Source organism: Hemitrygon akajei, chromosome 22 (genome assembly GCF_048418815.1).
Source record: "Hemitrygon akajei chromosome 22, sHemAka1.3, whole genome shotgun sequence".
Classification (NCBI taxonomy): Eukaryota; Metazoa; Chordata; class Chondrichthyes; order Myliobatiformes; family Dasyatidae; genus Hemitrygon; species Hemitrygon akajei.
In genome coordinates, this window is record NC_133145.1 from 55,459,810 (window position 1) to 55,475,082 (window position 15,273).

A 15,273-nucleotide genomic window follows, 5' to 3' on the forward strand; every position below is an offset into this window, starting at 1 on the left:
CTTCCCAAAATTGTTCCTTGTAACTTTTGTAATGCCCTGGTTCATATTTTTACTGTTATGCGATATGTATTTCACTTTGGCAGTTCTGTGAGGGCAGTCTGTTCTGTTTTCAGCTTATTTGGGTTATTGATGAAGATTAAGAGATGAGAAGAAATGTGGACCATCCAATTAGGATGGTCAGATTAAAGGGAGGTTTCTCTGGTGAAGGACATGAAGGTTGGGCTTGGGGCTTTTGTTCGAGAGGAGATGAAGAGAGAAGGCGCTGGGGAGAACCGGTCGTATCAGACAATCCGGTGGGAGACCCATTTGTTCGAGATGGATTGCGAGCGACATTAGGAAGGTGGGTGTGTGCTTTCACGCTGACCAAGGGCCCAGCGCGTGAGTGACAGAGAAGCTCAAGATGAGCTCCAACTTATGCCTATTTGACTGTTTAATTAGAATGGGCACTTTTCTTTTTGTAATTCTTTACAAACCCTTTAGTGAAGATTCATAAATATAATTCCTTTACCCATCTGCTATTTTGTGGCATTAATTCATTTTCTTTTTTCTTTCTTTTCAAATCTTTTTATTATTATTACAGTTATTATCCAAAGTACAAGAGTACATCAAAGTAAGTAACATTAATTTGTAACAGAGTAGCAAATTACACAGCATCCACACAAACCGGGGTTTGGGGTGGGATCGGTGTGTCTCAATCTCATGAGTTTGGTAGTCTTCCCTCGACTTACGCAGCCAAGGAAACCAGGGAGTTTCACTCTCTTTCAGGATGTTAATCTGTAGGGGAAATGTCACATCCCAGAAGATGTGGCACTTTATTGATGGCCTGCTGAAAAAATTGTATTAAAAATATCAAGCAACACACATAAAATGTTGGAGCGACTCAGCAAGTCAGGCAGCATCCATGAAGGGGAATAAACAGTCGACGTTTCTGCCTGAGACCCTTCAACAGGGCTGAAAAGGGAAGTAGCAGAGGCCAGAAAAAGAAGGTGGTGGAGAGGGAAAGGAGAACAAGCTGGCAGGTGATTGGGGAAGCCTGGTGAGGGGGAAGGGGGTGGGGATGAAGTAAGAAGTTGGAAGCTGATAGGTGGAAAAGATAAAGGACTGGATAAGAAGGAATCTGATAGGAGCAGACAGTGGGGTGTGGAAGAAAAGGAATGAGAAGGGGCACCAAAGGGAGGTGATGGGCTGTGGAGGAGAAGAGAAGGAATGAGAGGAGAATCAGAAGGAGGAATGGGAAAAAAGAGAAGGTGTAACTACTGGAGAAATCAATATTTATGCTATCAAGATGGAGGCTACCCAGATGGAATATGACATGTTGCTCCTCCAACCTGAATTTGGTCTCATCATGGCAGTAGAGGGGAATGTTAGAATGGGAATGGGAAGTTAAATTGAAATTGGTAGCCAGTGGGAGATCCTGCCATTTCTTGCAGACAGAATGAAGTTACATGTGTCTAAGAGAGAAAGAGGGGCGGGGGGGGGGGTAACTTGTTTCTTCATGTCAACTAACAGTTCCTCAGCAGACAAAGGACACGTGTTGGGATGGAAATGAACATTGTTTTTCCGGACCCGAGCAACAGTCTTAAGTTACATAGTCTCACACCTTAGCCTGGGCTAAGGGCACTCTTGGCAAGAGGGCCTTTCAAGCTTCACTGTTGCCCAGCAGAAACTGACCTGGATTTGACTGGCAGAATAGCCTCCAGTGGTAATTGAATGATTTTGTGATATGATGCAAGAGGGACTTAGCAACTGTTTTGGAAACCATGCAGAAACTGCACTCATTGTAAACTGTACAACCAACTGACCTCAATGGGAGCAAGTGGCCACCACCATAAGTGTATTTTCTTAACTTTTTTCTTTCAAAAGGGCTCTTTAAGAAACTGGACACCTCTCAAGTCCATCTCTTTACTGTTTGTTTGTTTCCTTCGACTCCATCTTGTTCTGCTTCCTCAGGACTCAGCTCGCTGGCCATCATTGGTCTGTGAACTGAGAAACTCACAGCACACCATCAGAATCAGGTTCATAGAGTTACAGAATGCTACAGCACAGAAACAGGCCTTTTGGCCCATCTAATCTGTGCCAAACTATCATTCTGCATCTGGACTATAGCCCACCATACATTTACTTGCCAAAATTTCTGTTAAATGCTGAAATCGAACCTGCATCCACATTTGAATCAAACCACAAGAAGCTGTTCCTAAAACGCTAAGTGTGTGTCTTCAGGCTCCTCTCTGACACTGGGTAATGAGAAGAGAGTATATCCCAGATGGTGAGGGTCCTTAAGAATGGATGGTGTCACTGCAAACCACTGATTCTATCGAGACTCAGACTTCTCAATCCAGGTGCACACTAAAAGTAGCCGGCTGGTGGCGTAGTGGCATCAGCGCCGGACTTCGGAGTGAAGGCTCAAAGTTCGAATCCAGCACTTTCCATCCGTGCTGGGTTAAGTGTCGAGCTACCAACTGGGCCTCATAAAAATAAGAAAGCCTGCTCAAAACAGCGCCATCACGACAGCGTCCCGATGACTCCACTCAGAGTTAAGGGCTTTCTTCTTCTTCTTCTACTAAAAGTACACTGTGAGGCAATCAAAATCCAGCCTTAACCAGAAGGGGACATAGCATGGAGACACCCCCCCCAACACCCACCTCCAAAGTTTAAAAGGGACCTGAGGGAGGACACTGTTATGCAGACGGCTGTACATAGATGAAGCAAGCTGCCAGAAAAAGTAGTCAGAACAAGGACAGTGATCACATTTGAAAGCATGGGTACGTGATGACAGGTGCATGGGTAGGAAGGTGTAGACAAATATGGGCCAAAGGAATTAGCTTAGATGGGCACTTTAATTGACATGAAAAGTTGGGCACAGCCAGGACATAGACAAGTGGCTATCCACTGGCTAGCCTGACTTGTACAGCCCCCTCTTGTTTCCTGCCCCCCAGAGCATTATACCTTCATTCACATTTGCAAACCCCTCTCTTACCACATGGCAGGTTCACTCTGCCCCCTCTTCATTACATAATGGGGGCATTTAAGAGGCACATGGACCTGCAAGCTGATGGTTTAGTTTAATTTGGCATCATGGTCAGTACAACATAATGGGCCGAAGGGCCTGGTCTGTGCTGAACTGTAGTGTTCAATGTTCTCGTGCCACATTTGATCGTCTGTGATTCCTACGTGTTTCACTCCCTGTTTGCAGAACAGCAGTGGAATATAACCGGTAAATGTTCTGTATTCGTAAGCTGCAGAATGCGCCTAAAATCTGACAGTTGTTAAAGTAGATATTGGAAAGAATGTTCCTACTCCTTACTGTTAGTTGAACTTTATTTCGAGTAAGTTGAGTCAAGTTTATTGTCATTTAACTATATACATGTATATTGTCAAACGAGACAGTATTTCCCCAACCCAGGGTGTAAAGCACCGTGCATAACACATAATAACTTATGAAAGTTAGGATGAAATCTACAGGTGGATTACACATAAATTAACTAACTAAAGTGCATAAATTAAGTATTGTAAGGTACAAAACAGATTAACCAGTGACACTTCAAATGTGATGTGGCAGGGAGTTCAGAAGCTTAACCATAGAAAGGATGCAGAGGGGATTTACAAGGATGTTGCCTGGACTGGGGAGCATGCCTTATGAGAATAGGTTGAGTGAGCTCAGCCTTTTCTCCTTGGAGCGACGGAGGATGAGAGGTGACCTGATAGAGGTGTACAAGATGATGAGAGGCATTGATCGTGTGGATAGTCAGAGGCTTTTTCCCAGGGCTGAAATGGCTAGTGTGAGAGGGGCACAGTTTTCTGGTGCTTGGAAGTAGGTACAGAGGAGGTCAGAGGTAAGTTTTTTACGCAGAGAGAGATAAGTGCGTGGAATGGGCTGCCAGCGATGGTGGTGGAGGCAGATACAATAGGGTCTTTTAAGGTACATGGAGCTTAGAAAAATAGAGGGCTATGGGTAACCCTAGGTAATTTCTAAGGTAAGGACTTCTTTGGCACAGCTTTGTGGGCCAAAGGGCCTGTATTGTGCGTAGGTTTTCTATGTTTCTACATTTCTATGTTTAACGGCCTGAGGGAGAAACGGTTTCGCATCCTGACTGTTGTTGTTTTTATGTATCAGACTCTCCTGCCTGATGGTAGAAAGTCAAAGAGAATGCTAGATGGATGAGTGGGATCCTTAACTATATTGAGTGCCCTGTGTATGCAGAGCTTCTGATAAATGTCCCTGATGGATGGTAGGGAGACCCCTATGATCGTTTCAGCTGTTCTCACAGTCCTTTGTCGGGACTTCCGGTCCAATGGTCTGTTAGTCCCACACCAGAAGGAAGTGCAATTGTCAGGATGCTGTCAATGATGCTCCTATAAAATGCATTAAGATGGGGGCGGGGTGGGGGGGAGCCTCACTTTCCTCAGACAGAGGTGATGAATTCCTTGTTTCCTTCAATAGAACAGTTAACAGCTCATGAAACCAGGTTTCCAAGGTATGAAATAAACCTTGAAATGGCCACAAATGCCATAAAGATGGCAGAATGAGTTACCATTTGTAAGATAAGCAAAAAGAAATCTCAACTTGGTTAAAGGGAAAAGAATTCTCTGGTGTACTCAACAATATTTCACTGGAAGTTCAGGCCATGTGGCCATTATTACATTCCTGCTTCTGGGGGCTTGCTGTGCACATGTTGGTGCTGAGTTACCTAGGTTACAAACGTGACCACACTTTGGAAGCACTTCACTGGCTGAGAAGCATCTTCAGATAACTTGAAAGGGTTCTGAAAAGCTTTTAACAAATGCAATGCTATTTCTCTTTCGCTCTCTCAGCCCCTCTCTCTTGTCTTCCACAGCCTCTCTCTTCCTGTCTCTGAATGTCTCTCTCTCACTCTCTCGCTCTCTTTCTGCCTCTCACTCTTTCTCTGCTTCACTGTCTCTCTCTGCCTCTCACCCAGCATCTCTCCTCTCTCTCTCTTTGCCTCTCTGCCTCTATCCCTCTCTCTTTGTGCCTTTCTCTTTCTACCTCTCTCGCTTCCTCCCTCTAGCCTCTCACTCTCTGCCTCTCTCTCTCACCGTCTCCCTCTCAACCTCCCTTGCTTTCGCTCTCACTCTTTCTGTCTCTCTCCTTCTACCTCTCTACGCCTCTCTCACTCAGCCTCTCTCTTTCTTTCTCCTCTCTCTCTCTCTCTCTCTCTGCCTCTCTCTTTCTAGCTCTCTGTGTCTCAATCTCTGCCTCTCATTCTCTCTCTATCCCATCTTTACTGCAGAACCTCCAAGACAGACTGTCCCTGGACCTCTTCCCCCCTTACCCTGACATTTGTGAACTCCCCTCTTGCCTATTTGGTACTTGTCAGTTCTTTTAGGTTATTTTCCTTATCCTTAGTAATTGCAACGTACAAATGGATGGAACTTCCATTTTTTTCTCAATTGTTGGTAGTTCCTTTAAATGGACTGGTTTATTTAGGCGCCCTAGAAGGGATGCATTAAAGTGTTTAGTGAAACTGAAATTACCCTCACTAATAAGCTCATGTAGTTCTGTACAAAAACTAAAGCAAAAAACGGTCACTGGCTGCAGTGAACCAATGCTGCAGGACTTGTAAGTGTCCAGAACAATGAAGCAGGCAGGAAAAATCCATCCTGCAAGATCCTTTTTTTAAACACACTCCCTTCTGGACAGTGCTATATGGTTATTAAAATAAAACTTCATGAAATCTTAAAACTGTTTCTTCCCCCAGGCATTTAATCTGATCAATCCCCCCTACCCCTTTTAATCCATTACAGCTGTCACTGCACTGTAAATTCTGTAAGCCACTTTTAATGCTGTTTACATTGTAAATACATGCCAGTGTTTATTTATCAATATTCCATATCCATACATTAACCTCTAACTTTACATGTAACATAATTCTCTATTCTTTATAATTGTTGAATGTTGTTTGTCTTTGCATTTCATGCCAACACACCACAGCAAATTCCTAATATATGTAGGAGTATATGTGAATGAAGTTGACCTTTGATACTTGATGTTACTTCATCATCTTCAATTCAGAGTAGCAGAGGATCAATGAAGAGTTGCACTAATTGTTACATTTGGTTATATTCATTAAGGATGCAAATATACAAGACAATTCTAGCTATAATAATAATAATTTAAAAAAATATATAATTAGCCTCAATGTAGACCCTCCATTGATCAGGGTCGGCCATGAATATTGCGCCTTAGCTGTCTACACATGCCAGAGCAGTACGATATGAAGAGTAAGCAATTGCCCATGTAGCAGGCTGCCCCTCTCCTTGCCATTGATGGATCCAAAGGAACTGCAGACACGTATACAGTTTGGCACCAGCAGCATTGCAGGGCTTGCCGGTCAGCATTGAACTCAGTGTAGAGCTGCCTCAGTGATGCCAGCTCCAGATTTTTCCTCGGAGCTTACTCCTGAAGCCTTCCCCCAAGTGGGTATAGCTGCAAGGCAGCGGAAGTTTGAGATCAGAGTTTTCCTTCTCCTAAAAGAGCTGTCAACAGTGGCTGACAAGACCCATCTGCTCAAAACAATTGGTTTTAAGGCACCGGTAACCCAGCTTTGTCCATAAACCTGTCAGTAGAAACAGTTCCACTGGGCTTAGTAGCTAAGCCAGACATGAAGGCCAGGAGCTGATCTTGGTTGTCAGAGGCTATTTGAGACACATGCCATTGGGAGCATTTTATAGTAGTGGGAGTTTATCCCCACTATCCCTCCCATCTATGACAACCTTAAGGAACCAATTAGCCTAAGTAAAACCTACTTCTACAGGGTATTTAAGTACTGTTACGAACCCCGTAACTGGGTCACTTACCAGCAAAGATAGAGAGGTCCGTTGAAGTCTGATGATACTATTTTTAACAGTATTTATTAGTAAGAACACACAAAAATAATATCAATGCAAATATACAGATAATATACGTCGTCAATACTAAATCTAAAAGTGCGGGTATAATAATAATCAATAAGAAATAAGCTCTATCGTTGTCTAGGGGATAATGTATTGTCCGATGGAAATATAAAGTTCACTCAGTTCATGCAGGCTGCAGCCTTTGGGGACCGCTGGGTTTTCAATGGTTGGAGAGAGAGAGAGATTTGGAGAAAAACTTGCCGGCTTTTCCTTTTATGATTTCGATCCGTCGGAGTCTCGTTGGTGTGGCCGTTCACTTGTGGCCTCTCCTTTAGCTAAAGCCGTTCTTCCGTGGTGAGCCCGCCAATCCCAGGCAAGGGAAGGACGCACACGAGCCCCCACCGACTGTCGCTATTAAACGCTGTCACGGGATTTCTAGCGTTTCTCCTGGTGCGTCTAAAGGGGTTGTTCCCCAGACCCTCTTTTATCCTTACTCACGGGGTCTCAGATGTCAATCAGGTTGGGATGATGCAATCCCTCAACCAGCCCACTCTGGTCGTCCCCTGAGGGGCTTCAATGAATAGTACAGTACTCAATACACAATTCCGTCTCCAAGAGACAATGGCCGTTATCAGTGGCTTTGTTTCGCTGAGGCCAGGACACATTCCAAACCTTGTGGATTCTCTCTCATTTCCTGGGTCCCAGACCTGAATTAATAGTGATCTTGCGATTCTCAAAAAGGAGGGGGCGACTTTGTACCCTTCGGCCCCTCAGAGTTGCGGCACATTCGTAACAGTACAGACCTTCCTTATCAGAGTGAACTTTAGGTGTAATTTCCTCATAGACTCTCAGTATTAGCAGAACCTGAAGAGAAACCCTCCCGTCCAATTGGGAATTAAACTTATTCCTTCCACTGACAACAGTGCAGTGGTTCCTCTGTGACCTTATCTTGGTTTCTTGATTTCTTTGGAGTTGTATTATTAGAACAATAATAAGATTCATAAATACAAAAGCAACAGTCGCTGAATTGAAACTATCCATATTTAAGAAGAGAATTGTTCCATGTTGACATTTCAACTGACAGATCAACGAAACCAAGGATCTACGCTGCACAAAGCCATATCTTTTGTAAAAATCACTCAGTGAGATTATAGAAAAATTTGCTGTTTCATTCATGCAGCTTCAAGTTCATGGGTGTCAACATCTGGGAGGCTCTGTCCTGAGCCCAACACATTGATGCAATCATGAAGAAGGCACGCCAGTGGCTCTGCTTCATTAGGAGTGCAGTGTACCACTCAGCTAGCTCTTCTAATATGCGGAAACAAACTGCAACAAATTCACAGTAAGTCAAATTATAAGTGCATTCAGTTTTTTACTTGCAAGGGAAGTTCTATCTCCACACGAGTATCATCTGGAAATAGCTTCGATCTTATGTCTCAAACAAAGCACTTCTATACATTTTACAGAGAACAGGTTGATCCTTCCTGTAACATCCCTCCATTATCTGCATCCTTACCTGGTTCTGACATTTGTTCTTTAGAAGCTGTGTCCTGTTTATCTCTGTTGTCCAAACATCCCCCCACCCTGCCAGCCATATTAACCTATTAACCAGTATAAAACATAGAACATAGAAATCTACAGCACATTACAGGCCCTTTGGCCCACAATGTTGTGCCGACCATGTAACCATCTCTAGAAACTGCCTAGAATTTCTCTAGCGCATAGCCCTCTACTTTTCTAAGCTCCATGTACCTATCTAAGAAGCTCTTAAAAGAGCCTATTGTATCCATTTCCACCACTGCCACTGGCAGTGCATTCCACACACCAACCACTCTCTGTGTGAAAATCTTACCCCTCACATTCCCTCGGTATCTATTTCCAGGCACCTTAAAACTGTGCCCCCTCGTGTTAGCCATTTCAGCCCTGGGAAAAAGCCTCTGGCTATCCACACGATCAATGTTCCTCATCATCTTATACACCTCTATCAGGTCACCTCTCATCCTCCATCGCTCCAAGATGAAAAGGCCAAGTTCACTCAACCTGTTCTCATAAGGCACACTTCCTAATCCAGGCAACATCCTTGTAAATCTCCTTTGCACTCTCTCTATAGTATCCACATCCTTCCTGTAGTGAGGTGACCAGAACTGAACACAGTACAAGTGGGGTCATACCAAGGTCATATAAAGCTGTAACTTCACCTCATGGCTCTTAAACTCAATCCCAGGGTTGATGAATGCCAGCACACCATACGCCTTCTTAACAACGCTGTCAACCTGCACAATGAGTGTCGACACAGACCCCAAGATCTCAAAGATCCTCCACACTGCCAAGAGGTATGTCTTTGGACTGTGGGAAACTGGAGCACCTGGGGGGAACACTCACAGGAAGAACATACAACTTTCTTATAGAAAACACCACAATTGAGCTCCGAACTCCGACACCCCAAGCCGTTATAGCGCCACACTAAACACCAGATATCATAGTATCCTATAAACCTTTCTGTTTATAAAGTCATCAATGGTAGATTTAACCTCCTTTTAGGACCTTGAATTATACAACAAGAGACATGGGGTATAAAGCTAAAACAATTTCTTACACAATAAGATGGATCCTTGCCCTCACAATCTTCCTCATCAAGGCCTGGCACCTTATTGCCTGCCTGCACTGTACTTTCTCCATAACTAATACTATATTTTGCATTCTGTTACTCTATTACTCTTTCCTCTGACATGTCAAATGTCCTGCTGGATCCATAGATCCTTTGATTCCAAATGATCTTAGCTATGTTTTGTGCCAGCAGTACAGAGGAGGCATCACAAATTATTATGTTACAATAAAAATATGGACCAAACTTGGAAAAATGGGTCCTGCTTAGATGGGAATCTGATAGAATGCGACCATTTGGGCTGAGGGCCTGGTTGCATGCTGTTTAACTCTGTGACTTTAAATTAAACACTTCTTGACAAATTATCCCAATAAAGTTACTTTTGTGATTTTTCACTGTTTCAGTCTGGCTTTTTGCTCACTTTTTCTCTTTTCATTATCATTGTCTAGCCTGCTGGTGTGTACCACTGTCTCGGTCTTAGCAACACGTTGGTGCAGTAAAGGATATATAGTGGCACATCAAATCCACTGCCACATTAATACATTTAATCTCAACCTGTCAGTGATATTCCCTTTGTTTCAGGAATAGTTAATACCCTACAGCCATCAGGCTCCTGAGCCATTGTAAACTTATGGGCTCACTTTCAAGGGCTCTAAAACTCATGCTATCAGTAATATTTCAAAGTTCAAAGAAAATTTATTATCAAAAGACATATATGTCACCATATACAACCCTGAGATTTATTTTCTTGCTGGCATACTCAATAAAACCAATAACCAGAATAAAATCAATGGAAGCCCACACCAAAAGAGTGAACAACCTGTTTGCAAAAGACAACAAACTTTGCAAATACAAAAAGAAATCTTTAAAAAAGGAAATAATAATAGGTCTTTATAATAATAATTATAATTAGGTCTTTATTCTTTGGAGCATAGAAGGTTGAGGGGGGACTTGATAGAGGTACTTAAAATAACGAAAGGGATAGATCGAGTTGACGTGGATAGGCTTTTTCCATTGAGAGTAGGGGAGATTCAAACAAGAGGACATGAGTTGAGAGTTAGGGGGCAAAAGTTTAAGGGTAACACGAAGGGGAATTTCTTTACTCAGAGAGTGGTAGCTGTGTGGAACGAGTTTCCAGTAGAAGTGGTAGAGGCAGGTTCGGTATTGTCATTTAAAGTAAAATTGGATAGGCATATGGACAGGAAAGGAATGGAGGGTTATGGGCTGAGTGCGGGTCAGTGGGACTGGGTGAGTGTAAGCGTCGGCGCAGACTAGAAGGGCCGAGATGGCCTGTTTCCATGCTGTAGTTATTATATGGTTATATATGGTTTATATAATAATAATTATGTAAGCAATAATTAATAATTAGGGGGCACAAGTTTAGGGGTAACACGAGAGGGAACTTCTTTACTCAGAGAGTGGTAGCTGTGTGGAACGAGCTTCCAGTAGAAGTGGTAGAGGCAGGTTCGGTATTGTCATTTAAAGTAAAATTGGATAGGTATATGGACAGGAAAGGAATGGAGGGTTATGGGCTGAGTGCAGGTCAGTGGGACTAGGTGAGAGTAAGCGTTCGGCACGGACCAGAAGGGCCGAGATGGCCTGTTTCCGTGCTGTAATTGGTATATGGTTATAATAAATATCAAGAGCATGAGATGAAGAGGCCTTGAAAATCCATAGGTTGTGGGAACAGTTTAGTGATGGAGCAAGTGAAGTTATCCCCTTTGGTTCAAGAGCCTGATGGTTGAGGGATAGTAACTGTTCCTAACCCTGGTGGTGTGAGTCCTGAGGCTCCTGTACCTCCTTCCTGATGGCAGCAGCAAGAAGAGAGCATGTCTTGGGTGGTGGGGGTCCCTGATGGTGGATGCTGCTTTCCTGCGACAGTGTTTCATGTAGACGTGCTCAATGGTTGGGAGGGCTTTACCTGTGATGGACTGGGCTTATCTGCTGTTTTTTGTAAGATTCTCCATTCAATGGCATTGATGTTTCCATGCCTGGCTGTGATGCAGCCAGTCAATACGCTCTCTATCACACATCTCTACAAGTTTATCAAAGTCTTGTATGTCATGTGGAATCTTGGCAAACTCCTAAGGAAGTTGAGGCGCTGTTGTGCTTTCTTTATAATTGCACTCACAGTACGTGCTGGGCCCAGGATGTGTTGCTAATACCGAGGAATTTAAATTTACTGACCTCTCCACCTATGATCCCCTGACAAGGACTGGCTCATGGACCTCTGCTTTCTTCCTCCTGAGGTCAATAATCAGCTCCTTGGTCTTGTGATATTGAGTGAGAGGTTGTTGTTGTGGCACCACTCAGCCAGAGTTTCAGTCTCCCTCCTACATGCTGATTCATCACCACCTTTGATTCAGCCAACAACAGTGGTGTCAGCAAACCTGATTATGGCATTGGAGCTGTGCTTAGCCACACAGTCGTAAATACAAATCAGATAGAGCAGGGGGCTGAGCACATGAATTTCTTTATTTATTGATCTGTAGACCTATCTATTTATCCATCTGTTTATTTGTTTGTCTATGTATGTATCTATTTGTTATTTGCTGTTTGTCTTTTGTGTAATGATTGTTTATCAGTCTTTGTTTCTGAGTAGTTTTTCATTGATTCTACTTCATTTGTTTGACTTTGAATGCCCAGAAGTAAATGAATCCCAGGGTTGTATTTGGTGATGTGTATGTACTTTGGTAATAAATCTGCTTTGAACTTTGAATGGTTTAATGGCTCGATTTAATATCAGAGAATATGTACAGTCTACAACCTGAAATTCTTGCTCTTTGCAGAACATCCACAAAAACAGAAGAAAAACCCAAAGAATGAATGAGAGAAAACATTAGAACCCCGGAGCTGCCACCTCCTCCCACACACAAGCAGCAGCAGCAGGGGCATCCCCGATCCCCCTCCCCCCACTTGCTCCAGCAGAAGCACCATGCCCCACCACCCACCATGCAAGCAATAGCAAAGCCCCCCCAGAGACCACGATCTAGAGTCTATCAAAAACTACTGTTCATCCCAACACCTTGACATCTCAAACAGGCTCTCTCTGTCTCACTAGTGAGGGAGAGAGAGATACTGCTCCTGCACAGACGAGAGGGAGACCAACAATGTTACAATCTGCTGTGCTGCGATACTCAAGTTCCCCTGACTCAAGGGCCACCTTCCAACAGCAGCGCTTCTGTTGGCGACACCAGCGGGAAACCGGGTTGTCCACAGGGCCGCTCCCTGAAGGCGCACGTCTTCCAAGCCAGACGTGGAGATCCCAAATTCTGAGAGCACGAACCCAGCAACATGAAAAACCACAGTTTGAGTGTAGCTGTAGATCATGGACTCCAACAGGACCCCAGCCACCTTTAAAAGGGAAGAAGAGACATTAAGGAAAATGTTGAACTTTGTTCTACCCATTCCTCATCCACCTCCTCTGCTTCTGACAACTAAATTTACCAGCTCTGATGCAGGTTCGTGAACCTGAACCTAACCCTAACTGTTCCTGCTTCCACGGATGCTGTCTGACCTGCTGAGTGTTACCAACATTTTATTTTGATTTTATTACACTGTGAATGCACTTCTTTCCTTTTGTTGGAGGGGAGTGAGGGGCAAAGATTTACATTCACCAATGCCAAACTGCAGCCAAATTAAACAAATTTGGTTTTCATTAAAAGTGGCAGAACAAACAGGCAGAAACCAATATCCTTGCACCAAACAGCCTTGAAAGCACTGCCTGAAGTATTAGCTTAGCTTGCAATAAGAAAAATAAACAACGATTAAATTTATTAAAGCAAGATATACAACTTACCATGTAAGATAGGTTTTTCATCTAATCTTCTCAAAGCCCCGATTTTAATTAGAGGCATCATCTAAAACTATTCAACATGTTAACCAGGAATTACTGCAACTAAATGAAAGGTTCCACTTGGGTCTGTGAGATGGACACTCCAATCAGAAATGATCTTGTATTATGTTCGTTAGGGATCAGTTCATCTCTAGGCATCAGTATTTAGCTTGAAAGACCTAGACAGAGTGGATGTGGAGAGGATATGGAGAGTCTAGGATGAGAGGGCACAGCCTCGAGTACAAGGACATTCCTTTAGAATTGAGATGAGGAGGAATTTCATTAACCAGAGGGTGGTAAATATGTGGAATTCATTGCCAAAGACAGCTGTGGAGGTCAAGTCATTGGTTGATAGGTCTTGATTAGTAAGAACAGCAAAGGTTACCATAATGCCATAAGATCATAAGACATAAGAGCATTTGGCCCCTCATATCTGCTCTTCTGTTCCATCATGACTGATTCATTATCCCTGTCTACCCCACTCTCCTGCCTTCGCTCCAGAACCTTTGACTCTCTTAGTGTTCTTGCACACGCAGAAGTCCAACCAGTGGAAGCTACTGTACCTACATTTAGCAGCTTTACCAGGCAGAACCAGTCGAAGAAACCTGTACAAACACCCCGGTTATTGGGCCCTTCTCCCGAGATCCGGTGTTATTCTCCATCTTACGGGGAGAAGGCAGAATGGGATTGAGAGGGAAGTTAAATAAATCAGCCATACTAGAATGATGGAACAAACTCAATGGGCTGAATGGCCTAATTTGCTCCTATGCCTTATGGTGTTATGGTCATATGTGTTACTGAGCTGTGGGCATGCTACGTTGGTGCTGGAAACACGGCACCACTGTGTTTGTCATTGAATCAAATGACACATTCTTTGTTTTCATGCTTCAATATACATGCAACAAATAAATAAAACAAAGAGTCCCCAAGCAGAAAAGCAAAGGTGAAGAAGCCTGCCGAAGTCCTTCTCCAGTCCTGACAAAGGGACTTGGCCCGAAATGTTGACTGTACGTTTTTCCATAGGTGCTGCCTGCCCTGCTGATTTCCTCCAGCATTTTGTGTGTGTTCCATAAATCAGTGCCTGCTTTAGTTTCCAAAAACTAAATGCGATGGAGCTTTAATGGAAGAGCATTGCAAAAACAAGGCATAAATTTAATTTCTCTGGCATCATGTCAAATGAGGCAGCACGGCTGAAGAAGACTTTACAGAGCTAGTGATCGGAATTCAATTCCTTCTGCTGTCTGTAATGAGTTTGTACTTTCTCCCCGTGACCGTGTGGGTTTTTTCTGGGCGCTCTATTTTCCTCTCACACTCCAAAGACATACGGGTTAGTGTTAGTGAGATGTGGGCATGCTATGTTGGCACCAAAAGCATGGCAATACTTGTAGGCTGCCCCCAGCACATATTTGGACTATGTCGGTCATTGGAGCACATGATGCATTTCATCGTGTGTTTGGATGTACACGTGACAAATAAAGCTAATCTGATCTTTAATCATCCTAGTCATTGTATCTGTGGCACTGGGCATGCTCAGTAAAAGCAAACAATCTGCTGCTGATGGAAACTGTATGTGCTCAAGCTTGGGCATGTATGACCAATGTCTCTACAAGTGAGATAAAATGAGAGAATATCAGAATACTCAGAGGTCAAGCAACATCACAGACATTCCCTTTGTTCTCTCCATCCTGCCTCCTTTTTGCACCTTAATACATTCCTAGCTTCCAGAGACAAGAGAGGCTGCACATGGTGGAATCGGCAGCTTCAAACAATCTGCTGGAGGCAGGTAATGTCATCAACCATTCTAGTTAGCCTCTGGGACAGCTGCCTGGATGCTGCCTGGATGAGGGAGTTTGCCTTACAAGAATAGGTTGAGTGATTTTGGCCTTTTCTCCTTGGAGTGACAGAGGATGAGAGGTGACCTGACAGAGGTGCATAAGATGATGAGAGACATTGATCATGTGGATAGTCAGAGGCCTTTTCC

The 15,273-nt window shown here is 43.6% G+C and overlaps 1 protein-coding gene and 1 long non-coding RNA gene across 2 annotated transcripts in view; one reads left to right on the top strand and one right to left on the bottom strand.

Moving 5' to 3' along the window:
• Window positions 1-15,273, top strand: part of LOC140714750 (endonuclease V-like) — a 268,236-nt gene that overhangs the window by 151,794 nt on the left and 101,169 nt on the right. The window lies entirely within an intron of this gene.
• LOC140714749 (uncharacterized) overlaps window positions 6,852-15,273 on the bottom strand; it is a 35,804-nt gene continuing 27,382 nt past the window's right edge. The window contains exon 2 of the long non-coding RNA XR_012095989.1: window positions 6,852-12,811. This is a non-coding gene — a long non-coding RNA (uncharacterized lncRNA). The remainder of the gene's footprint in view (window positions 12,812-15,273) is intronic.